General features: G+C 38.8%; 20 non-coding genes across 20 annotated transcripts; all 20 read left to right on the top strand.

The window, feature by feature from the left end:
* Positions 1 to 1308: 1308 nt before the first annotated feature.
* TRNAC-GCA (transfer RNA cysteine (anticodon GCA)) lies at positions 1309 to 1380 on the top strand. Its single transcript has one exon. It is a non-coding gene; the product is annotated as a tRNA-Cys (tRNA).
* Positions 1381 to 2388: 1008 nt separating this feature from the next.
* TRNAC-GCA (transfer RNA cysteine (anticodon GCA)) lies at positions 2389 to 2460 on the top strand. The gene has a single exon. It is a non-coding gene; the product is annotated as a tRNA-Cys (tRNA).
* A 995-nt stretch (positions 2461 to 3455) lies between these two features.
* Positions 3456 to 3527, top strand: TRNAC-GCA (transfer RNA cysteine (anticodon GCA)). The gene has a single exon. It is a non-coding gene; the product is annotated as a tRNA-Cys (tRNA).
* A 1008-nt stretch (positions 3528 to 4535) lies between these two features.
* TRNAC-GCA (transfer RNA cysteine (anticodon GCA)) lies at positions 4536 to 4607 on the top strand. Its single transcript has one exon. It is a non-coding gene; the product is annotated as a tRNA-Cys (tRNA).
* Positions 4608 to 5604: 997 nt separating this feature from the next.
* Positions 5605 to 5676, top strand: TRNAC-GCA (transfer RNA cysteine (anticodon GCA)). Its single transcript has one exon. It is a non-coding gene; the product is annotated as a tRNA-Cys (tRNA).
* Positions 5677 to 6684: 1008 nt separating this feature from the next.
* TRNAC-GCA (transfer RNA cysteine (anticodon GCA)) lies at positions 6685 to 6756 on the top strand. The gene has a single exon. It is a non-coding gene; the product is annotated as a tRNA-Cys (tRNA).
* A 997-nt stretch (positions 6757 to 7753) lies between these two features.
* On the top strand, positions 7754 to 7825 carry TRNAC-GCA (transfer RNA cysteine (anticodon GCA)). Its single transcript has one exon. It is a non-coding gene; the product is annotated as a tRNA-Cys (tRNA).
* A 2077-nt stretch (positions 7826 to 9902) lies between these two features.
* TRNAC-GCA (transfer RNA cysteine (anticodon GCA)) lies at positions 9903 to 9974 on the top strand. The gene has a single exon. It is a non-coding gene; the product is annotated as a tRNA-Cys (tRNA).
* Positions 9975 to 10982: 1008 nt separating this feature from the next.
* Positions 10983 to 11054, top strand: TRNAC-GCA (transfer RNA cysteine (anticodon GCA)). Its single transcript has one exon. It is a non-coding gene; the product is annotated as a tRNA-Cys (tRNA).
* A 997-nt stretch (positions 11055 to 12051) lies between these two features.
* On the top strand, positions 12052 to 12123 carry TRNAC-GCA (transfer RNA cysteine (anticodon GCA)). Its single transcript has one exon. It is a non-coding gene; the product is annotated as a tRNA-Cys (tRNA).
* A 1008-nt stretch (positions 12124 to 13131) lies between these two features.
* TRNAC-GCA (transfer RNA cysteine (anticodon GCA)) lies at positions 13132 to 13203 on the top strand. The gene has a single exon. It is a non-coding gene; the product is annotated as a tRNA-Cys (tRNA).
* A 997-nt stretch (positions 13204 to 14200) lies between these two features.
* Positions 14201 to 14272, top strand: TRNAC-GCA (transfer RNA cysteine (anticodon GCA)). The gene has a single exon. It is a non-coding gene; the product is annotated as a tRNA-Cys (tRNA).
* Positions 14273 to 16347: 2075 nt separating this feature from the next.
* TRNAC-GCA (transfer RNA cysteine (anticodon GCA)) lies at positions 16348 to 16419 on the top strand. Its single transcript has one exon. It is a non-coding gene; the product is annotated as a tRNA-Cys (tRNA).
* A 1008-nt stretch (positions 16420 to 17427) lies between these two features.
* Positions 17428 to 17499, top strand: TRNAC-GCA (transfer RNA cysteine (anticodon GCA)). The gene has a single exon. It is a non-coding gene; the product is annotated as a tRNA-Cys (tRNA).
* Positions 17500 to 18496: 997 nt separating this feature from the next.
* TRNAC-GCA (transfer RNA cysteine (anticodon GCA)) lies at positions 18497 to 18568 on the top strand. The gene has a single exon. It is a non-coding gene; the product is annotated as a tRNA-Cys (tRNA).
* A 1008-nt stretch (positions 18569 to 19576) lies between these two features.
* TRNAC-GCA (transfer RNA cysteine (anticodon GCA)) lies at positions 19577 to 19648 on the top strand. The gene has a single exon. It is a non-coding gene; the product is annotated as a tRNA-Cys (tRNA).
* Positions 19649 to 20645: 997 nt separating this feature from the next.
* On the top strand, positions 20646 to 20717 carry TRNAC-GCA (transfer RNA cysteine (anticodon GCA)). The gene has a single exon. It is a non-coding gene; the product is annotated as a tRNA-Cys (tRNA).
* Positions 20718 to 21725: 1008 nt separating this feature from the next.
* On the top strand, positions 21726 to 21797 carry TRNAC-GCA (transfer RNA cysteine (anticodon GCA)). Its single transcript has one exon. It is a non-coding gene; the product is annotated as a tRNA-Cys (tRNA).
* Positions 21798 to 22793: 996 nt separating this feature from the next.
* On the top strand, positions 22794 to 22865 carry TRNAC-GCA (transfer RNA cysteine (anticodon GCA)). Its single transcript has one exon. It is a non-coding gene; the product is annotated as a tRNA-Cys (tRNA).
* Positions 22866 to 23874: 1009 nt separating this feature from the next.
* Positions 23875 to 23946, top strand: TRNAC-GCA (transfer RNA cysteine (anticodon GCA)). Its single transcript has one exon. It is a non-coding gene; the product is annotated as a tRNA-Cys (tRNA).
* Positions 23947 to 24134: the final 188 nt, after the last annotated feature.

Raw genomic sequence — 24134 nt, 5'->3', positions numbered from 1 at the left:
AACAAACATTTTAATTACAGATATTGGTCCTATGGACCACTGCCTATTCAAATAAAATAACAATTAAACATATACATTTTGTTTTTTAAATGATCCTGTTTTCCTTTAATTAATAATATTGAGAACTACTTCTCCTTTTCCACAGTTTCAAGCTCGTACTTTGTGGCCCAACTGAGCTTGAGCCTCTCACTCTTTCATGATGTACTGATATATTGTCATTCTGATCTTTGAAAACAGTTGGGGATATAACTCAGTGGTAGAGCATTTGACTGCAGATCAAGAGGTCCCTGGTTCAAATCCGGGTGTCCCCTAAACCTATTTTGGTTTTGGTGTTTGTAGCTGGGATCTTTCATAAAGTCCCTATGGATCACCATTGAGAGAGTCAGTGTTCAGTTGGATCTTATACTTTATTAGCATTACAGTGTCACTGCTCAAAACCTGGGAATAAATGCATTTTTACACAGGGCGTGGGAACTTTCTGAAACATCATTGATTTATTTTGGAATCCGGCTCTTCCTTTCACAGCTTCAAGCAAAGAGAATCACTATGAAAACAATTGAAAACTTTGTTATACAGTTTGGTGCTTCCTTGCAGCGCACTAAAGAAATGGCATAGTATACTCGGCAGCGCTGCAGTCAATCTATTTCTCATTTAACCTGTGTCCTCAGTCTTACATATATTCCTCCTCTCCTCTGTGCATACAAAATATGTGTTTGTTTAAAGCACTTCATTCTTGTGCAACGTAGAAACTATTTAATTTCTCCTTAAAACCTCTGCCTACGTGCAAAATGTATGAACCCTCGTTGCAGATGAAAAAAGGCTGGCTCGAAGACTCAGGCCATTTTCGAACACAAAATGGCCTTTTCTGATATATTAAATTGATGGTACTTGAAAGGGACGTTTGGGTGTACCTTCCAAATACCAGATTGCAGTGGTATGTAGAAATGTTTTTCGTCCATCATTTGGCCCAAAACAATCATACTTCACCACCATCTCGGTGATTGTGGTAACCAATCCGCGAAAGGATAAGGCGTCCCGTAAAAACCTCTTCCCCTTTGAGAATGTTTCAAAACAAGCATTTTATGTACAGGCATTGGTCCTATGGACCACTGCCTGTTCAAATAAAATAACAATGAAACATATAAATATTTTTTTTAAACGATCCCGTTTTCCTTCAATAAATAATATTAAGAACTACTTCTCCTGTTCCACAGTTTCAAGCTTGTACTTTCCGGCCCAACTGAGCATGATGCTCACACTCTTTCATGAGGTACTGATATATTTTCATTCCGACTCTCACAAACAGGTGGGGATATAGCTCAGTGGTAGAGCATTTGACTGCAGATCAAGAGGTCCCTGGTTCAAATCCAGGTGTCCCCTTGGCCTGTTTTGGTTCTTGTGTTTGTAGTTGGGACTTTTCATAAAACCCCTTTGGATCATCATTGACAGAGTCAGTGTTCGCTTGGATCTTACACTTTAACAGCATTACAATGTCACTGCTCAAAACCTGAGAGTAAATGCATTTTTATACAGGGCTCGGTATTCCGTATGGGAAATGACTGAAAAACCATTGATTTATTTTGGAATCTGGCTCTTCCTTTCACAGCACCAAACAACGGGAATGGACTATAAAAGCAATTGGCAACTTTGTTTTACAGTTTAGTGCTTCCTTCAATCGCACTACAGAAATTGCATAGAAAAGTGGGCAGCAATGCAGTCAATCTATTCCTCATTTAACCTGTGTCCTCAGTCTTACATGTATTCCACCTCTTCTCTGTGCATACAAAGTATGTGTTTGTTTGAAGCACTTCATTTTTGTGCAATGCATAATCTATTTACTTTCTACTAAAATACGCTGCCCACGTACAAGATGTACGAACCCTAGTTGCAGGTGCAAGCAGGCTGGTCTGAGAAACCAGGCCATTTGCGAACACAAAATAGCTTTTTCTGATGTATTAAATCGAAGGTACATGCAAGGGGTGTTTGGTTGTACCTTCAAATACCAAATTGTAGTGGTATGCAGAAATGTTTTTTCACCGTAATTTGGCCCAAAACAATCATACTTCACCACCATATCAGTGATTGTGGTAATCAATCCACAAAGATAAGTAGTCTCGTAAAAACCTCTTCCCCTTTGAGAATGTTTCAAAACAAACATTTTAATTACAGATATTGGTCCTATGGACCACTGCCTATTCAAATAAAATAACAATTAAACATATACATTTTGTTTTTTAAATGATCCTGTTTTCCTTTAATTAATAATATTGAGAACTACTTCTCCTTTTCCACAGTTTCAAGCTCGTACTTTGTGGCCCAACTGAGCTTGAGCCTCTCACTCTTTCATGCTGTACTGATATATTGTCATTCTGATCTTTGAAAACAGTTGGGGATATAGCTCAGTGGTAGAGCATTTGACTGCAGATCAAGAGGTCCCTGGTTCAAATCCGGGTGTCCCCTAAACCTATTTTGGTTTTGGTGTTTGTAGCTGGGATCTTTCATAAAGTCCCTATGGATCACCATTGACAGAGTCAGTGTTCAGTTGGATCTTATACTTTATTAGCATTACAGTGTCACTGCTCAAAACCTGGGAATAAATGCATTTTTACACAGGGCGTGGGAACTTTCTGAAACATCATTGATTTATTTTGGAATCCGGCTCTTCCTTTCACAGCTTCAAGCAAAGAGAATCACTATGAAAACAATTGAAAACTTTGTTATACAGTTTGGTGCTTCCTTGTAGCGCACTAAAGAAATGGCATAGTATACTCGGCAGCGCTGCAGTCAATCTATTTCTCATTTAACCTGTGTCCTCAGTCTTACATATATTCCTCCTCTCCTCTGTGCATACAAAATATGTGTTTGTTTAAAGCACTTCATTCTTGTGCAACGTAGAAACTTTAATTTCTCCTTAAAACCTCTGCCTACGTGCAAAATGTATGAACCCTCGTTGCAGATGAAAAAAGGCTGGCTCGAAGACTCAGGCCATTTTCGAACACAAAATGGCCTTTTCTGATATATTAAATTGATGGTACTTGAAAGGGACGTTTGGGTGTACCTTCCAAATACCAAATTGCAGTGGTATGTAGAAATGTTTTTCGTCCATCATTTGGCCCAAAACAATCATACTTCACCACCATCTCGGTGATTGTGGTAACCAATCCGCGAAAGGATAAGGCGTCCCGTAAAAACCTCTTCCCCTTTGAGAATGTTTCAAAACAAGCATTTTATGTACAGGCATTGGTCCTATGGACCATTGCCTGTTCAAATAAAATAACAATGAAACATATAAATATTTTTATTAAACGATCCCGTTTTCCTTCAATAAATAATATTAAGAACTACTTCTCCTGTTCCACAGTTTCAAGCTTGTACTTTCCGGCCCAACTGAGCATGATGCTCACACTCTTTCATGAGGTACTGATATATTTTCATTCCGACTCTCACAAACAGGTGGGGATATAGCTCAGTGGTAGAGCATTTGACTGCAGATCAAGAGGTCCCTGGTTCAAATCCAGGTGTCCCCTTGGTCTGTTTTGGTTCTTGTGTTTGTAGGTGGGACTTTTCATAAAACCCCTTTGGATCATCATTGACAGAGTCAGTGTTCGCTTGGATCTTACACTTTAACAGCATTACAATGTCACTGCTCAAAACCTGAGAGTAAATGCATTTTTATACAGGGCTCGGTATTCCGTATGGGAAATGTCTGAAAAAGCATTGATTTATTTTGGAATCTGGCTCTTCCTTTCACAGCACCAAACAAAGGGAATGGACTATGAAAGCAATTGGCAACTTTGTTTTACAGTTTAGTGCTTCCTTCAATCGCACTACAGAAATTGCATAGAAAAGTGGGCAGCAATGCAGTCAATCTATTCCTCATTTAACCTGTGTCCTCAGTCTTACATGTATTCCACCTCTTCTCTGTGCATACAAAGTATGTGTTTGTTTGAAGCACTTCATTTTTGTGCAATGCATAATCTATTTACTTTCTACTAAAATACGCTGCCCACGTACAAGATGTACGAACCCTAGTTGCAGGTGCAAGCAGGCTGGTCTGAGAAACCAGGCCATTTGCGAACACAAAATAGCTTTTTCTGATGTATTAAATCGAAGGTACATGAAAGGGGTGTTTGGTTGTACCTTCAAATACCAAATTGTAGTGGTATGCAGAAATGTTTTTTCACCGTAATTTGGCCCAAAACAATCATACTTCACCACCATATCAGTGATTGTGGTAATCAATCCACAAACATAAGTAGTCTCGTAAAAACCTCTTCCCCTTTGAGAATGTTTCAAAACAAACATTTTAATTACAGATATTGGTCCTATGGACCACTGCCTATTCAAATAAAATAACAATTAAACATATACATTTTGTTTTTTAAATGATCCTGTTTTCCTTTAATTAATAATATTAAGAACTACTTCTCCTTTTCCACAGTTTCAAGCTCGTACTTTGTGGCCCAACTGAGCTTGAGCCTCTCACTCTTTCATGATGTACTGATATATTGTCATTCTGATCTTTGAAAACAGTTGGGGATATAGCTCAGTGGTAGAGCATTTGACTGCAGATCAAGAGGTCCCTGGTTCAAATCCGGGTGTCCCCTAAACCTATTTTGGTTTTGGTGTTTGTAGCTGGGATCTTTCATAAAGTCCCTATGGATCACCATTGACAGAGTCAGTGTTCAGTTGGATCTTATACTTTATTAGCATTACAGTGTCACTGCTCAAAACCTGGGAATAAATGCATTTTTACACAGGGCGTGGGAACTTTCTGAAACATCATTGATTTATTTTGGAATCCGGCTCTTCCTTTCACAGCTTCAAGCAAAGAGAATCACTATGAAAACAATTGAAAACTTTGTTATACAGTTTGGTGCTTCCTTGTAGCGCACTAAAGAAATGGCATAGTATACTCGGCAGCGCTGCAGTCAATCTATTTCTCATTTAACCTGTGTCCTCAGTCTTACATATATTCCTCCTCTCCTCTGTGCATACAAAATATGTGTTTGTTTAAAGCACTTCATTCTTGTGCAACGTAGAAACTATTTAATTTCTCCTTAAAACCTCTGCCTACGTGCAAAATGTATGAACCCTCGTTGCAGATGAAAAAAGGCTGGCTCGAAGACTCAGGCCATTTTCGAACACAAAATGGCCTTTTCTGATATATTAAATTGATGGTACTTGAAAGGGACGTTTGGGTGTACCTTCCAAATACCAAATTGCAGTGGTATGTAGAAATGTTTTTCGTCCATCATTTGGCCCAAAACAATCATACTTCACCACCATCTCGGTGATTGTGGTAACCAATCCGCGAAAGGATAAGGCGTCCCGTAAAAACCTCTTCCCCTTTGAGAATGTTTCAAAACAAGCATTTTATGTACAGGCATTGGTCCTATGGACCACTGCCTGTTCAAATAAAATAACAATGAAACATATAAATATTTTTTTTAAACGATCCCGTTTTCCTTCAATAAATAATATTAAGAACTACTTCTCCTGTTCCACAGTTTCAAGCTTGTACTTTCCGGCCCAACTGAGCATGATGCTCACACTCTTTCATGAGGTACTGATATATTTTCATTCCGACTCTCACAAACAGGTGGGGATATAGCTCAGTGGTAGAGCATTTGACTGCAGATCAAGAGGTCCCTGGTTCAAATCCAGGTGTCCCCTTGGTCTGTTTTGGTTCTTGTGTTTGTAGGTGGGACTTTTCATAAAACCCCTTTGGATCATCATTGACAGAGTCAGTGTTCGCTTGGATCTTACACTTTAACAGCATTACAATGTCACTGCTCAAAACCTGAGAGTAAATGCATTTTTATACAGGGCTCGGTATTCCGTATGGGAAATGTCTGAAAAAGCATTGATTTATTTTGGAATCTGGCTCTTCCTTTCACAGCACCAAACAAAGGGAATGGACTATGAAAGCAATTGGCAACTTTGTTTTACAGTTTAGTGCTTCCTTCAATCGCACTACAGAAATTGCATAGAAAAGTGGGCAGCAATGCAGTCAATCTATTCCTCATTTAACCTGTGTCCTCAGTCTTACATGTATTCCACCTCTTCTCTGTGCATACAAAGTATGTGTTTGTTTGAAGCACTTCATTTTTGTGCAATGCATAATCTATTTACTTTCTACTAAAATACGCTGCCCACGTACAAGATGTACGAACCCTAGTTGCAGGTGCAAGCAGGCTGGTCTGAGAAACCAGGCCATTTGCGAACACAAAATAGCTTTTTCTGATGTATTAAATCGAAGGTACATGAAAGGGGTGTTTGGTTGTACCTTCAAATACCAAATTGTAGTGGTATGCAGAAATGTTTTTTCACCGTAATTTGGCCCAAAACAATCATACTTCACCACCATATCAGTGATTGTGGTAATCAATCCACAAACATAAGTAGTCTCGTAAAAACCTCTTCCCCTTTGAGAATGTTTCAAAACAAACATTTTAATTACAGATATTGGTCCTATGGACCACTGCCTATTCAAATAAAATAACAATTAAACATATACATTTTGTTTTTTAAATGATCCTGTTTTCCTTTAATTAATAATATTAAGAACTACTTCTCCTTTTCCACAGTTTCAAGCTCGTACTTTGTGGCCCAACTGAGCTTGAGCCTCTCACTCTTTCATGATGTACTGATATATTGTCATTCTGATCTTTGAAAACAGTTGGGGATATAGCTCAGTGGTAGAGCATTTGACTGCAGATCAAGAGGTCCCTGGTTCAAATCCGGGTGTCCCCTAAACCTATTTTGGTTTTGGTGTTTGTAGCTGGGATCTTTCATAAAGTCCCTATGGATCACCATTGACAGAGTCAGTGTTCAGTTGGATCTTATACTTTATTAGCATTACAGTGTCACTGCTCAAAACCTGGGAATAAATGCATTTTTACACAGGGCGTGGGAACTTTCTGAAACATCATTGATTTATTTTGGAATCCGGCTCTTCCTTTCACAGCTTCAAGCAAAGAGAATCACTATGAAAACAATTGAAAACTTTGTTATACAGTTTGGTGCTTCCTTGTAGCGCACTAAAGAAATGGCATAGTATACTCGGCAGCGCTGCAGTCAATCTATTTCTCATTTAACCTGTGTCCTCAGTCTTACATATATTCCTCCTCTCCTCTGTGCATACAAAATATGTGTTTGTTTAAAGCACTTCATTCTTGTGCAACGTAGAAACTATTTAATTTCTCCTTAAAACCTCTGCCTACGTGCAAAATGTATGAACCCTCGTTGCAGATGAAAAAAGGCTGGCTCGAAGACTCAGGCCATTTTCGAACACAAAATGGCCTTTTCTGATATATTAAATTGATGGTACTTGAAAGGGACGTTTGGGTGTACCTTCCAAATACCAAATTGCAGTGGTATGTAGAAATGTTTTTCGTCCATCATTTGGCCCAAAACAATCATACTTCACCACCATCTCGGTGATTGTGGTAACCAATCCGCGAAAGGATAAGGCGTCCCGTAAAAACCTCTTCCCCTTTGAGAATGTTTCAAAACAAGCATTTTATGTACAGGCATTGGTCCTATGGACCACTGCCTGTTCAAATAAAATAACAATGAAACATATAAATATTTTTTTTAAACGATCCCGTTTTCCTTCAATAAATAATATTAAGAACTACTTCTCCTGTTCCACAGTTTCAAGCTTGTACTTTCCGGCCCAACTGAGCATGATGCTCACACTCTTTCATGAGGTACTGATATATTTTCATTCCGACTCTCACAAACAGGTGGGGATATAGCTCAGTGGTAGAGCATTTGACTGCAGATCAAGAGGTCCCTGGTTCAAATCCAGGTGTCCCCTTGGCCTGTTTTGGTTCTTGTGTTTGTAGTTGGGACTTTTCATAAAACCCCTTTGGATCATCATTGACAGAGTCAGTGTTCGCTTGGATCTTACACTTTAACAGCATTACAATGTCACTGCTCAAAACCTGAGAGTAAATGCATTTTTATACAGGGCTCGGTATTCCGTATGGGAAATGTCTGAAAAAGCATTGATTTATTTTGGAATCTGGCTCTTCCTTTCACAGCACCAAACAAAGGGAATGGACTATGAAAGCAATTGGCAACTTTGTTTTACAGTTTAGTGCTTCCTTCAATCGCACTACAGAAATTGCATAGAAAAGTGGGCAGCAATGCAGTCAATCTATTCCTCATTTAACCTGTGTCCTCAGTCTTACATGTATTCCACCTCTTCTCTGTGCATACAAAGTATGTGTTTGTTTGAAGCACTTCATTTTTGTGCAATGCATAATCTATTTACTTTCTACTAAAATACGCTGCCCACGTACAAGATTTACGAACCCTAGTTGCAGGTGCAAGCAGGCTGGTCTGAGAAACCAGGCCATTTGCGAACACAAAATAGCTTTTTCTGATGTATTAAATCGAAGGTACATGAAAGGGGTGTTTGGTTGTACCTTCAAATACCAAATTGTAGTGGTATGCAGAAATGTTTTTTCACCGTAATTTGGCCCAAAACAATCATACTTCACCACCATATCAGTGATTGTGGTAATCAATCCACAAAGATAAGTAGTCTCGTAAAAACCTCTTCCCCTTTGAGAATGTTTCAAAACAAACATTTTAATTACAGATATTGGTCCTATGGACCACTGCCTATTCAAATAAAATAACAATTAAACATATACATTTTGTTTTTTAAATGATCCTGTTTTCCTTTAATTAATAATATTGAGAACTACTTCTCCTTTTCCACAGTTTCAAGCTCGTACTTTGTGGCCCAACTGAGCTTGAGCCTCTCACTCTTTCATGATGTACTGATATATTGTCATTCTGATCTTTGAAAACAGATGGGGATATAACTCAGTGGTAGAGCATTTGACTGCAGATCAAGAGGTCCCTGGTTCAAATCCGGGTGTCCCCTAAACCTATTTTGGTTTTGGTGTTTGTAGCTGGGATCTTTCATAAAGTCCCTATGGATCACCATTGAGAGAGTCAGTGTTCAGTTGGATCTTATACTTTATTAGCATTACAGTGTCACTGCTCAAAACCTGGGAATAAATGCATTTTTACACAGGGCGTGGGAACTTTCTGAAACATCATTGATTTATTTTGGAATCCGGCTCTTCCTTTCACAGCTTCAAGCAAAGAGAATCACTATGAAAACAATTGAAAACTTTGTTATACAGTTTGGTGCTTCCTTGCAGCGCACTAAAGAAATGGCATAGTATACTCGGCAGCGCTGCAGTCAATCTATTTCTCATTTAACCTGTGTCCTCAGTCTTACATATATTCCTCCTCTCCTCTGTGCATACAAAATATGTGTTTGTTTAAAGCACTTCATTCTTGTGCAACGTAGAAACTATTTAATTTCTCCTTAAAACCTCTGCCTACGTGCAAAATGTATGAACCCTCGTTGCAGATGAAAAAAGGCTGGCTCGAAGACTCAGGCCATTTTCGAACACAAAATGGCCTTTTCTGATATATTAAATTGATGGTACTTGAAAGGGACGTTTGGGTGTACCTTCCAAATACCAGATTGCAGTGGTATGTAGAAATGTTTTTCGTCCATCATTTGGCCCAAAACAATCATACTTCACCACCATCTCGGTGATTGTGGTAACCAATCCGCGAAAGGATAAGGCGTCCCGTAAAAACCTCTTCCCCTTTGAGAATGTTTCAAAACAAGCATTTTATGTACAGGCATTGGTCCTATGGACCACTGCCTGTTCAAATAAAATAACAATGAAACATATAAATATTTTTTTTAAACGATCCCGTTTTCCTTCAATAAATAATATTAAGAACTACTTCTCCTGTTCCACAGTTTCAAGCTTGTACTTTCCGGCCCAACTGAGCATGATGCTCACACTCTTTCATGAGGTACTGATATATTTTCATTCCGACTCTCACAAACAGGTGGGGATATAGCTCAGTGGTAGAGCATTTGACTGCAGATCAAGAGGTCCCTGGTTCAAATCCAGGTGTCCCCTTGGCCTGTTTTGGTTCTGGTGTTTGTAGTTGGGACTTTTCATAAAACCCCTTTGGATCATCATTGACAGAGTCAGTGTTCGCTTGGATCTTACACTTTAACAGCATTACAATGTCACTGCTCAAAACCTGAGAGTAAATGCATTTTTATACAGGGCTCGGTATTCCGTATGGGAAATGTCTGAAAAAGCATTGATTTATTTTGGAATCTGGCTCTTCCTTTCACAGCACCAAACAACGGGAATGGACTATAAAAGCAATTGGCAACTTTGTTTTACAGTTTAGTGCTTCCTTCAATCGCACTACAGAAATTGCATAGAAAAGTGGGCAGCAATGCAGTCAATCTATTCCTCATTTAACCTGTGTCCTCAGTCTTACATGTATTCCACCTCTTCTCTGTGCATACAAAGTATGTGTTTGTTTGAAGCACTTCATTTTTGTGCAATGCATAATCTATTTACTTTCTACTAAAATACGCTGCCCACGTATAAGATGTACGAACCCTAGTTGCAGGTGCAAGCAGGCTGGTCTGAGAAACCAGGCCATTTGCGAACACAAAATAGCTTTTTCTGATGTATTAAATCGAAGGTACATGCAAGGGGTGTTTGGTTGTACCTTCAAATACCAAATTGTAGTGGTATGCAGAAATGTTTTTTCACCGTAATTTGGCCCAAAACAATCATACTTCACCACCATATCAGTGATTGTGGTAATCAATCCACAAAGATAAGTAGTCTCGTAAAAACCTCTTCCCCTTTGAGAATGTTTCAAAACAAACATTTTAATTACAGATATTGGTCCTATGGACCACTGCCTATTCAAATAAAATAACAATTAAACATATACATTTTGTTTTTTAAATGATCCTGTTTTCCTTTAATTAATAATATTGAGAACTACTTCTCCTTTTCCACAGTTTCAAGCTCGTACTTTGTGGCCCAACTGAGCTTGAGCCTCTCACTCTTTCATGCTGTACTGATATATTGTCATTCTGATCTTTGAAAACAGTTGGGGATATAGCTCAGTGGTAGAGCATTTGACTGCAGATCAAGAGGTCCCTGGTTCAAATCCGGGTGTCCCCTAAACCTATTTTGGTTTTGGTGTTTGTAGCTGGGATCTTTCATAAAGTCCCTATGGATCACCATTGACAGAGTCAGTGTTCAGTTGGATCTTATACTTTATTAGCATTACAGTGTCACTGCTCAAAACCTGGGAATAAATGCATTTTTACACAGGGCGTGGGAACTTTCTGAAACATCATTGATTTATTTTGGAATCCGGCTCTTCCTTTCACAGCTTCAAGCAAAGAGAATCACTATGAAAACAATTGAAAACTTTGTTATACAGTTTGGTGCTTCCTTGTAGCGCACTAAAGAAATGGCATAGTATACTCGGCAGCGCTGCAGTCAATCTATTTCTCATTTAACCTGTGTCCTCAGTCTTACATATATTCCTCCTCTCCTCTGTGCATACAAAATATGTGTTTGTTTAAAGCACTTCATTCTTGTGCAACGTAGAAACTATTTAATTTCTCCTTAAAACCTCTGCCTACGTGCAAAATGTATGAACCCTCGTTGCAGATGAAAAAAGGCTGGCTCGAAGACTCAGGCCATTTTCGAACACAAAATGGCCTTTTCTGATATATTAAATTGATGGTACTTGAAAGGGACGTTTGGGTGTACCTTCCAAATACCAAATTGCAGTGGTATGTAGAAATGTTTTTCGTCCATCATTTGGCCCAAAACAATCATACTTCACCACCATCTCGGTGATTGTGGTAACCAATCCGCGAAAGGATAAGGCGTCCCGTAAAAACCTCTTCCCCTTTGAGAATGTTTCAAAACAAGCATTTTATGTACAGGCATTGGTCCTATGGACCACTGCCTGTTCAAATAAAATAACAATGAAACATATAAATATTTTTATTAAACGATCCCGTTTTCCTTCAATAAATAATATTAAGAACTACTTCTCCTGTTCCACAGTTTCAAGCTTGTACTTTCCGGCCCAACTGAGCATGATGCTCACACTCTTTCATGAGGTACTGATATATTTTCATTCCGACTCTCACAAACAGGTGGGGATATAGCTCAGTGGTAGAGCATTTGACTGCAGATCAAGAGGTCCCTGGTTCAAATCCAGGTGTCCCCTTGGTCTGTTTTGGTTCTTGTGTTTGTAGGTGGGACTTTTCATAAAACCCCTTTGGATCATCATTGACAGAGTCAGTGTTCGCTTGGATCTTACACTTTAACAGCATTACAATGTCACTGCTCAAAACCTGAGAGTAAATGCATTTTTATACAGGGCTCGGTATTCCGTATGGGAAATGTCTGAAAAAGCATTGATTTATTTTGGAATCTGGCTCTTCCTTTCACAGCACCAAACAAAGGGAATGGACTATGAAAGCAATTGGCAACTTTGTTTTACAGTTTAGTGCTTCCTTCAATCGCACTACAGAAATTGCATAGAAAAGTGGGCAGCAATGCAGTCAATCTATTCCTCATTTAACCTGTGTCCTCAGTCTTACATGTATTCCACCTCTTCTCTGTGCATACAAAGTATGTGTTTGTTTGAAGCACTTCATTTTTGTGCAATGCATAATCTATTTACTTTCTACTAAAATACGCTGCCCACGTACAAGATGTACGAACCCTAGTTGCAGGTGCAAGCAGGCTGGTCTGAGAAACCAGGCCATTTGCGAACACAAAATAGCTTTTTCTGATGTATTAAATCGAAGGTACATGAAAGGGGTGTTTGGTTGTACCTTCAAATACCAAATTGTAGTGGTATGCAGAAATGTTTTTTCACCGTAATTTGGCCCAAAACAATCATACTTCACCACCATATCAGTGATTGTGGTAATCAATCCACAAAGATAAGTAGTCTCGTAAAAACCTCTTCCCCTTTGAGAATGTTTCAAAACAAACATTTTAATTACAGATATTGGTCCTATGGACCACTGCCTATTCAAATAAAATAACAATTAAACATATACATTTTGTTTTTTAAATGATCCTGTTTTCCTTTAATTAATAATATTAAGAACTACTTCTCCTTTTCCACAGTTTCAAGCTCGTACTTTGTGGCCCAACTGAGCTTGAGCCTCTCACTCTTTCATGATGTACTGATATATTGTCATTCTGATCTTTGAAAACAGTTGGGGATATAGCTCAGTGGTAGAGCATTTGACTGCAGATCAAGAGGTCCCTGGTTCAAATCCGGGTGTCCCCTAAACCTATTTTGGTTTTGGTGTTTGTAGCTGGGATCTTTCATAAAGTCCCTATGGATCACCATTGACAGAGTCAGTGTTCAGTTGGATCTTATACTTTATTAGCATTACAGTGTCACTGCTCAAAACCTGGGAATAAATGCATTTTTACACAGGGCGTGGGAACTTTCTGAAACATCATTGATTTATTTTGGAATCCGGCTCTTCCTTTCACAGCTTCAAGCAAAGAGAATCACTATGAAAACAATTGAAAACTTTGTTATACAGTTTGGTGCTTCCTTGTAGCGCACTAAAGAAATGGCATAGTATACTCGGCAGCGCTGCAGTCAATCTATTTCTCATTTAACCTGTGTCCTCAGTCTTACATATATTCCTCCTCTCCTCTGTGCATACAAAATATGTGTTTGTTTAAAGCACTTCATTCTTGTGCAACGTAGAAACTATTTAATTTCTCCTTAAAACCTCTGCCTACGTGCAAAATGTATGAACCCTCGTTGCAGATGAAAAAAGGCTGGCTCGAAGACTCAGGCCATTTTCGAACACAAAATGGCCTTTTCTGATATATTAAATTGATGGTACTTGAAAGGGACGTTTGGGTGTACCTTCCAAATACCAAATTGCAGTGGTATGTAGAAATGTTTTTCGTCCATCATTTGGCCCAAAACAATCATACTTCACCACCATCTCGGTGATTGTGGTAACCAATCCGCGAAAGGATAAGGCGTCCCGTAAAAACCTCTTCCCCTTTGAGAATGTTTCAAAACAAGCATTTTATGTACAGGCATTGGTCCTATGGACCACTGCCTGTTCAAATAAAATAACAATGAAACATATAAATATTTTTTTTAAACGATCCCGTTTTCCTTCAATAAATAATATTAAGAACTACTTCTCCTGTTCCACAGTTTCAAGCTTGTACTTTCCGGCCCAACTGAGCATGATGCTCACACTCTTTCATGAGGTACTGATATATTTTCATTCCGACTCTCACAAACAGGTGGGGATATAGCTCAGTGGTAGAGCATTTGACTGCAGATCAAGAGGTCCCTGGTTCAAATCCAGGTGTCCCCTTGGCCTGTTTTGGTTCTTGTGTTTGTAGTTGGGACTTTTCATAAAACCCCTTTGGATCATCATTGACAGAGTCAGTGTTCGCTTGGATCTTACACTTTAACAGCATTACAATGTCACTGCTCAAAACCTGAGAGTAAATGCATTTTTATACAGGGCTCGGTATTCCGTATGGGAAATGTCTGAAAAAGCATTGACTTATTTTGGAATCTGGCTCTTCCTTTCACAGCACCAAACAAAGGGAATGGACTATAAAAGCAATTGGCAACTTTGTTTTACAGTTTAGTGCTTCCTTCAATCGCACTACAGAAATTGCATAGAAAAGTGGGCAGCAATGCAGTCAATCTATTCCTCATTTAACCTGTGTCCTCAGTCTTACATGTATTCCACCTCTTCTCTGTGCATACAAAGTATGTGTTTGTTTGAAGCACTTCATTTTTGTGCAATGCATAATCTATTTACTTTCTACTAAAATACGCTGCCCACGTACAAGATGTACGAACCCTAGTTGCAGGTGCAAGCAGGCTGGTCTGAGAAACCAGGCCATTTGCGAACACAAAATAGCTTTTTCTGATGTATTAAATCGAAGGTACATGCAAGGGTGTTTGGTTGTACCTTCAAATACCAAATTGTAGTGGTATGCAGAAATGTTTTTTCACCGTAATTTGGCCCAAAACAATCATACTTCACCACCATATCAGTGATTGTGGTAATCAATCCACAAAGATAAGTAGTCTCGTAAAAACCTCTTCCCCTTTGAGAATGTTTCAAAACAAACATTTTAATTACAGATATTGGTCCTATGGACCACTGCCTATTCAAATAAAATAACAATTAAACATATACATTTTGTTTTTTAAATGATCCTGTTTTCCTTTAATTAATAATATTGAGAACTACTTCTCCTTTTCCACAGTTTCAAGCTCGTACTTTGTGGCCCAACTGAGCTTGAGCCTCTCACTCTTTCATGCTGTACTGATATATTGTCATTCTGATCTTTGAAAACAGTTGGGGATATAGCTCAGTGGTAGAGCATTTGACTGCAGATCAAGAGGTCCCTGGTTCAAATCGGGTGTCCCCTAAACCTATTTTGGTTTTGGTGTTTGTAGCTGGGATCTTTCATAAAGTCCCTATGGATCACCATTGACAGAGTCAGTGTTCAGTTGGATCTTATACTTTATTAGCATTACAGTGTCACTGCTCAAAACCTGGGAATAAATGCATTTTTACACAGGGCGTGGGAACTTTCTGAAACATCATTGATTTATTTTGGAATCCGGCTCTTCCTTTCACAGCTTCAAGCAAAGAGAATCACTATGAAAACAATTGAAAACTTTGTTATACAGTTTGGTGCTTCCTTGTAGCGCACTAAAGAAATGGCATAGTATACTCGGCAGCGCTGCAGTCAATCTATTTCTCATTTAACCTGTGTCCTCAGTCTTACATATATTCCTCCTCTCCTCTGTGCATACAAAATATGTGTTTGTTTAAAGCACTTCATTCTTGTGCAACGTAGAAACTATTTAATTTCTCCTTAAAACCTCTGCCTACGTGCAAAATGTATGAACCCTCGTTGCAGATGAAAAAAGGCTGGCTCGAAGACTCAGGCCATTTTCGAACACAAAATGGCCTTTTCTGATATATTAAATTGATGGTACTTGAAAGGGACGTTTGGGTGTACCTTCCAAATACCAAATTGCAGTGGTATGTAGAAATGTTTTTCGTCCATCATTTGGCCCAAAACAATCATACTTCACCACCATCTCGGTGATTGTGGTAACCAATCCGCGAAAGGATAAGGCGTCCCGTAAAAACCTCTTCCCCTTTGAGAATGTTTCAAAACAAGCATTTTATGTACAGGCATTGGTCCTATGGACCACTGCCTGTTCAAATAAAATAACAATGAAACATATAAATATTTTTATTAAACGATCCCGTTTTCCTTCAATAAATAATATTAAGAACTACTTCTCCTGTTCCACAGTTTCAAGCTTGTACTTTCCGGCCCAACTGAGCATGATGCTCACACTCTTTCATGAGGTACTGATATATTTTCATTCCGACTCTCACAAACAGGTGGGGATATAGCTCAGTGGTAGAGCATTTGACTGCAGATCAAGAGGTCCCTGGTTCAAATCCAGGTGTCCCCTTGGTCTGTTTTGGTTCTTGTGTTTGTAGGTGGGACTTTTCATAAAACCCCTTTGGATCATCATTGACAGAGTCAGTGTTCGCTTGGATCCTACACTTTAACAGCATTACAATGTCACTGCTCAAAACCTGAGAGTAAATGCATTTTTATACAGGGCTCGGTATTCCGTATGGGAAATGTCTGAAAAAGCATTGATTTATTTTGGAATCTGGCTCTTCCTTTCACAGCACCAAACAAAGGGAATGGACTATGAAAGCAATTGGCAACTTTGTTTTACAGTTTAGTGCTTCCTTCAATCGCACTACAGAAATTGCATAGAAAAGTGGGCAGCAATGCAGTCAATCTATTCCTCATTTAACCTGTGTCCTCAGTCTTACATGTATTCCACCTCTTCTCTGTGCATACAAAGTATGTGTTTGTTTGAAGCACTTCATTTTTGTGCAATGCATAATCTATTTACTTTCTACTAAAATACGCTGCCCACGTACAAGATGTACGAACCCTAGTTGCAGGTGCAAGCAGGCTGGTCTGAGAAACCAGGCCATTTGCGAACACAAAATAGCTTTTTCTGATGTATTAAATCGAAGGTACATGAAAGGGGTGTTTGGTTGTACCTTCAAATACCAAATTGTAGTGGTATGCAGAAATGTTTTTTCACCGTAATTTGGCCCAAAACAATCATACTTCACCACCATATCAGTGATTGTGGTAATCAATCCACAAAGATAAGTAGTCTCGTAAAAACCTCTTCCCCTTTGAGAATGTTTCAAAACAAACATTTTAATTACAGATATTGGTCCTATGGACCACTGCCTATTCAAATAAAATAACAATTAAACATATACATTTTGTTTTTTAAATGATCCTGTTTTCCTTTAATTAATAATATTAAGAACTACTTCTCCTTTTCCACAGTTTCAAGCTCGTACTTTGTGGCCCAACTGAGCTTGAGCCTCTCACTCTTTCATGATGTACTGATATATTGTCATTCTGATCTTTGAAAACAGTTGGGGATATAGCTCAGTGGTAGAGCATTTGACTGCAGATCAAGAGGTCCCTGGTTCAAATCCGGGTGTCCCCTAAACCTATTTTGGTTTTGGTGTTTGTAGCTGGGATCTTTCATAAAGTCCCTATGGATCACCATTGACAGAGTCAGTGTTCAGTTGGATCTTATACTTTATTAGCATTACAGTGTCACTGCTCAAAACCTGGGAATAAATGCATTTTTACACAGGGCGTGGGAACTTTCTGAAACATCATTGATTTATTTTGGAATCCGGCTCTTCCTTTCACAGCTTCAAGCAAAGAGAATCACTATGAAAACAATTGAAAACTTTGTTATACAGTTTGGTGCTTCCTTGTAGCGCACTAAAGAAATGGCATAGTATACTCGGCAGCGCTGCAGTCAATCTATTTCTCATTTAACCTGTGTCCTCAGTCTTACATATATTCCTCCTCTCCTCTGTGCATACAAAATATGTGTTTGTTTAAAGCACTTCATTCTTGTGCAACGTAGAAACTATTTAATTTCTCCTTAAAACCTCTGCCTACGTGCAAAATGTATGAACCCTCGTTGCAGATGAAAAAAGGCTGGCTCGAAGACTCAGGCCATTTTCGAACACAAAATGGCCTTTTCTGATATATTAAATTGATGGTACTTGAAAGGGACGTTTGGGTGTACCTTCCAAATACCAAATTGCAGTGGTATGTAGAAATGTTTTTCGTCCATCATTTGGCCCAAAACAATCATACTTCACCACCATCTCGGTGATTGTGGTAACCAATCCGCGAAAGGATAAGGCGTCCCGTAAAAACCTCTTCCCCTTTGAGAATGTTTCAAAACAAGCATTTTATGTACAGGCATTGGTCCTATGGACCACTGCCTGTTCAAATAAAATAACAATGAAACATATAAATATTTTTTTTAAACGATCCCGTTTTCCTTCAATAAATAATATTAAGAACTACTTCTCCTGTTCCACAGTTTCAAGCTTGTACTTTCCGGCCCAACTGAGCATGATGCTCACACTCTTTCATGAGGTACTGATATATTTTCATTCCGACTCTCACAAACAGGTGGGGATATAGCTCAGTGGTAGAGCATTTGACTGCAGATCAAGAGGTCCCTGGTTCAAATCCAGGTGTCCCCTTGGCCTGTTTTGGTTCTTGTGTTTGTAGTTGGGACTTTTCATAAAACCCCTTTGGATCATCATTGACAGAGTCAGTGTTCGCTTGGATCTTACACTTTAACAGCATTACAATGTCACTGCTCAAAACCTGAGAGTAAATGCATTTTTATACAGGGCTCGGTATTCCGTATGGGAAATGTCTGAAAAAGCATTGACTTATTTTGGAATCTGGCTCTTCCTTTCACAGCACCAAACAAAGGGAATGGACTATAAAAGCAATTGGCAACTTTGTTTTACAGTTTAGTGCTTCCTTCAATCGCACTACAGAAATTGCATAGAAAAGTGGGCAGCAATGCAGTCAATCTATTCCTCATTTAACCTGTGTCCTCAGTCTTACATGTATTCCACCTCTTCTCTGTGCATACAAAGTATGTGTTTGTTTGAAGCACTTCATTTTTGTGCAATGCATAATCTATTTACTTTCTACTAAAATACGCTGCCCACGTACAAGATGTACGAACCCTAGTTGCAGGTGCAAGCAGGCTGGTCTGAGAAACCAGGCCATTTGCGAACACAAAATAGCTTTTTCTGATGTATTAAATCGAAGGTACATGCAAGGGTGTTTGGTTGTACCTTCAAATACCAAATTGTAGTGGTATGCAGAAATGTTTTTTCACCGTAATTTGGCCCAAAACAATCATACTTCACCACCATATCAGTGATTGTGGTAATCAATCCACAAAGATAAGTAGTCTCGTAAAAACCTCTTCCCCTTTGAGAATGTTTCAAAACAAACATTTTAATTACAGATATTGGTCCTATGGACCACTGCCTATTCAAATAAAATAACAATTAAACATATACATTTTGTTTTTTTAAATGATCCTGTTTTCCTTTAATTAATAATATTAAGAACTACTTCTCCTTTTCCACAGTTTCAAGCTCGTACTTTGTGGCCCAACTGAGCTTGAGCCTCTCACTCTTTCATGATGTACTGATATATTGTCATTCTGATCTTTGAAAACAGTTGGGGATATAGCTCAGTGGTAGAGCATTTGACTGCAGATCAAGAGGTCCCTGGTTCAAATCCGGGTGTCCCCTAAACCTATTTTGGTTTTGGTGTTTGTAGCTGGGATCTTTCATAAAGTCCCTATGGATCACCATTGACAGAGTCAGTGTTCAGTTGGATCTTATACTTTATTAACATTACAGTGTCACTGCTCAAAACCTGGGAATAAATGCATTTTTACACAGGGCGTGGGAACTTTCTGAAACATCATTGATTTATTTTGGAATCCGGCTCTTCCTTTCACAGCTTCAAGCAAAGAGAATCACTATGAAAACAATTGAAAACTTTGTTATACAGTTTAGTGCTTCCTTGTAGCGCACTAAAGAAATGGCATAGTATACTCGGCAGCGCTGCAGTCAATCTATTTCTCATTTAACCTGTGTCCTCAGTCTTACATATATTCCTCCTCTCCTCTGTGCATACAAAATATGTGTTTGTTTAAAGCACTTCATTCTTGTGCAACGTAGAAACTATTTAATTTCTCCTTAAAACCTCTGCCTACGTGCAAAATGTATGAACCCTCGTTGCAGATGAAAAAAGGCTGGCTCGAAGACTCAGGCCATTTTCGAACACAAAATGGCCTTTTCTGATATATTAAATTGATGGTACTTGAAAGGGACGTTTGGGTGTACCTTCCAAATACCAAATTGCAGTGGTATGTAGAAATGTTTTTCGTCCATCATTTGGCCTAAAACAATCATACTTCACCACCATCTCGGTGATTGTGGTAACCAATCCGCGAAAGGATAAGGCGTCCCGTAAAAACCTCTTCCCCTTTGAGAATGTTTCAAAACAAGCATTTTATGAACAGGCATTGGTCCTATGGACCACTGCCTGTTCAAATAAAATAACAATGAAACATATAAATATTTTTATTAAACGATCCCGTTTTCCTTCAATAAATAATATTAAGAACTACTTCTCCTGTTCCACAGTTTCAAGCTTGTACTTTCCGGCCCAACTGAGCATGATGCTCACACTCTTTCATGAGGTACTGATATATTTTCATTCCGACTCTTACAAACAGGTGGGGATATAGCTCAGTGGTAGAGCATTTGACTGCAGATCAAGAGGTCCCTGGTTCAAATCCAGGTGTCCCCTTGGTCTGTTTTGGTTCTTGTGTTTGTAGGTGGGACTTTTCATAAAACCCCTTTGGATCATCATTGACAGAGTCAGTGTTCGCTTGGATCTTACACTTTAACAGCATTACAATGTCACTGCTCAAAACCTGAGAGTAAATGCATTTTTATACAGGGCTCGGTATTCCGTATGGGAAATGTCTGAAAAAGCATTGATTTATTTTGGAATCTGGCTCTTCCTTTCACAGCACCAAACAAAGGGAATGGACTATGAAAGCAATTGGCAACTTTGTTTTACAGTTTAGTGCTTCCTTCAATCGCACTACAGAAATTGCATAGAAAAGTGGGCAGCAATGCAGTCAATCTATTCCTCATTTAACCTGTGTCCTCAGTCTTACATGTATTCCACCTCTTCTCTGTGCATACAAAGTATGTGTTTGTTTGAAGCACTTCATTTTTGTGCAATGGATAATCTATTTACTTTCTACTAAAATACGCTGCCCACGTACAAGATGTACGAACCCTAGTTGCAGGTGCAAGCAGGCTGGTCTGAGAAACCAGGCCATTTGCGAACACAAAATAGCTTTTTCTGATGTATTAAATCGAAGGTACATGAAAGGGGTGTTTGGTTGTACCTTCAAATACCAAATTGTAGTGGTATGCAGAAATGTTTTTTCACCGTAATTTGGCCCAAAACAATCATACTTCACCACCATATCAGTGATTGTGGTAATCAATCCACAAAGATAAGTAGTCTCGTAAAAACCTCTTCCCCTTTGAGAATGTTTCAAAACAAACATTTTAATTACAGATATTGGTCCTATGGACCACTGCCTATTCAAATAAAATAACAATTAAACATATACATTTTGTTTTTTAAATGATCCTGTTTTCCTTTAATTAATAATATTGAGAACTACTTCTCCTTTTCCACAGTTTCAAGCTCGTACTTTGTGGCCCAACTGAGCTTGAGCCTCTCACTCTTTCATGATGTACTGATATATTGTCATTCTGATCTGTGAAAACAGTTGGGGATATAGCTCAGTGGTAGAGCATTTGACTGCAGATCAAGAGGTCCCTGGTTCAAATCCGGGTGTCCCCTAAACCTATTTTGGTTTTGGTGTTTGTAGCTGGGATCTTTCATAAAGTCCCTATGGATCACCATTGACAGAGTCAGTGTTCAGTTGGATCTTATACTTTATTAGCATTACAGTGTCACTGCTCAAAACCTGGGAATAAATGCATTTTTACACAGGGCGTGGGAACTTTCTGAAACATCATTGATTTATTTTGGAATCCGGCTCTTCCTTTCACAGCTTCAAGCAAAGAGAATCACTATGAAAACAATTGAAAACTTTGTTATACAGTTTGGTGCTTCCTTGTAGCGCACTAAAGAAATGGCATAGTATACTCGGCAGCGCTGCAGTCAATCTATTTCTCATTTAACCTGTGTCCTCAGTCTTACATATATTCCTCCTCTCCTCTGTGCATACAAAATATGTGTTTGTTTAAAGCACTTCATTCTTGTGCAACGTAGAAACTATTTAATTTCTCCTTAAAACCTCTGCCTACGTGCAAAATGTATGAACCCTCGTTGCAGATGAAAAAAGGCTGGCTCGAAGACTCAGGCCATTTTCGAACACAAAATGGCCTTTTCTGATATATTAAATTGATGGTACTTGAAAGGGACGTTTGGGTGTACCTTCCAAATACCAGATTGCAGTGGTATGTAGAAATGTTTTTCGTCCATCATTTGGCCCAAAACAATCATACTTCACCACCATCTCGGTGATTGTGGTAACCAATCCGCGAAAGGATAAGGCGTCCCGTAAAAACCTCTTCCCCTTTGAGAATGTTTCAAAACAAGCATTTTATGTACAGGCATTGGTCCTATGGACCACTGCCTGTTCAAATAAAATAACAATGAAACATATAAATATTTTTTTAAACGATCCCGTTTTCCTTCAATAAATAATATTAAGAACTACTTCTCCTGTTCCACAGTTTCAAGCTTGTACTTTCCGGCCCAACTGAGCATGATGCTCACACTCTTTCCTGAGGTACTGATATATTTTCATTCCGACTCTCACAAACAGGTGGGGATATAGCTCAGTGGTAGAGCATTTGACTGCAGATCAAGAGGTCCCTGGTTCAAATCCAGGTGTCCCCTTGGCCTGTTTTGGTTCTTGTGTTTGTAGTTGGGACTTTTCATAAAACCCCTTTGGATCATCATTGACAGAGTCAGTGTTCGCTTGGATCTTACACTTTAACAGCATTACAATGTCACTGCTCAAAACCTGAGAGTAAATGCATTTTTATACAGGGCTCGGTATTCCGTATGGGAAATGTCTGAAAAAGCATTGATTTATTTTGGAATCTGGCTCTTCCTTTCACAGCACCAAACAAAGGGAATGGACTATAAAAGCAATTGGCAACTTTGTTTTACAGTTTAGTGCTTCCTTCAATCGCACTACAGAAATTGCATAGAAAAGTGGGCAGCAATGCAGTCAATCTATTCCTCATTTAACCTGTGTCCTCAGTCTTACATGTATTCCACCTCTTCTCTGTGCATACAAAGTATGTGTTTGTTTGAAGCACTTCATTTTTGTGCAATGCATAATCTATTTACTTTCTACTAAAATACGCTGCCCACGTACAAGATGTACGAACCCTAGTTGCAGGTGCAAGCAGGCTGGTCTGAGAAACCAGGCCATTTGCGAACACAAAATAGCTTTTTCTGATGTATTAAATCGAAGGTACATGCAAGGGGTGTTTGGTTGTACCTTCAAATACCAAATTGTAGTGGTATGCAGAAATGTTTTTTCACCGTAATTTGGCCCAAAACAATCATACTTCACCACCATATCAGTGATTGTGGTAATCAATCCACAAAGATAAGTAGTCTCGTAAAAACCTCTTCCCCTTTGAGAATGTTTCAAAACAAACATTTTAATTACAGATATTGGTCCTATGGACCACTGCCTATTCAAATAAAATAACAATTAAACATATACATTTTGTTTTTTTAAATGATCCTGTTTTCCTTTAATTAATAATATTAAGAACTACTTCTTCTTTTCCACAGTTTCAAGCTCGTACTTTGTGGCCCAACTGAGCTTGAGCCTCTCACTCTTTCATGATGTACTGATATATTGTCATTCTGATCTTTGAAAACAGTTGGGGATATAGCTCAGTGGTAGAGCATTTGACTGCAGATCAAGAGGTCCCTGGTTCAAATCCGGGTGTCCCCTAAACCTATTTTGGTTTTGGTGTTTGTAGCTGGGATCTTTCATAAAGTCCCTATGGATCACCATTGACAGAGTCAGTGTTCAGTTGGATCTTATACTTTATTAACATTACAGTGTCACTGCTCAAAACCTGGGAATAAATGCATTTTTACACAGGGCGTGGGAACTTTCTGAAACATCATTGATTTATT

Source organism: Triturus cristatus, chromosome 4_1, assembly GCF_964204655.1.
Source record: "Triturus cristatus chromosome 4_1, aTriCri1.1, whole genome shotgun sequence".
Taxonomy (NCBI): Eukaryota; Metazoa; Chordata; class Amphibia; order Caudata; family Salamandridae; genus Triturus; species Triturus cristatus.
This window is presented reverse-complemented; position numbering and strand designations above follow the sequence as displayed.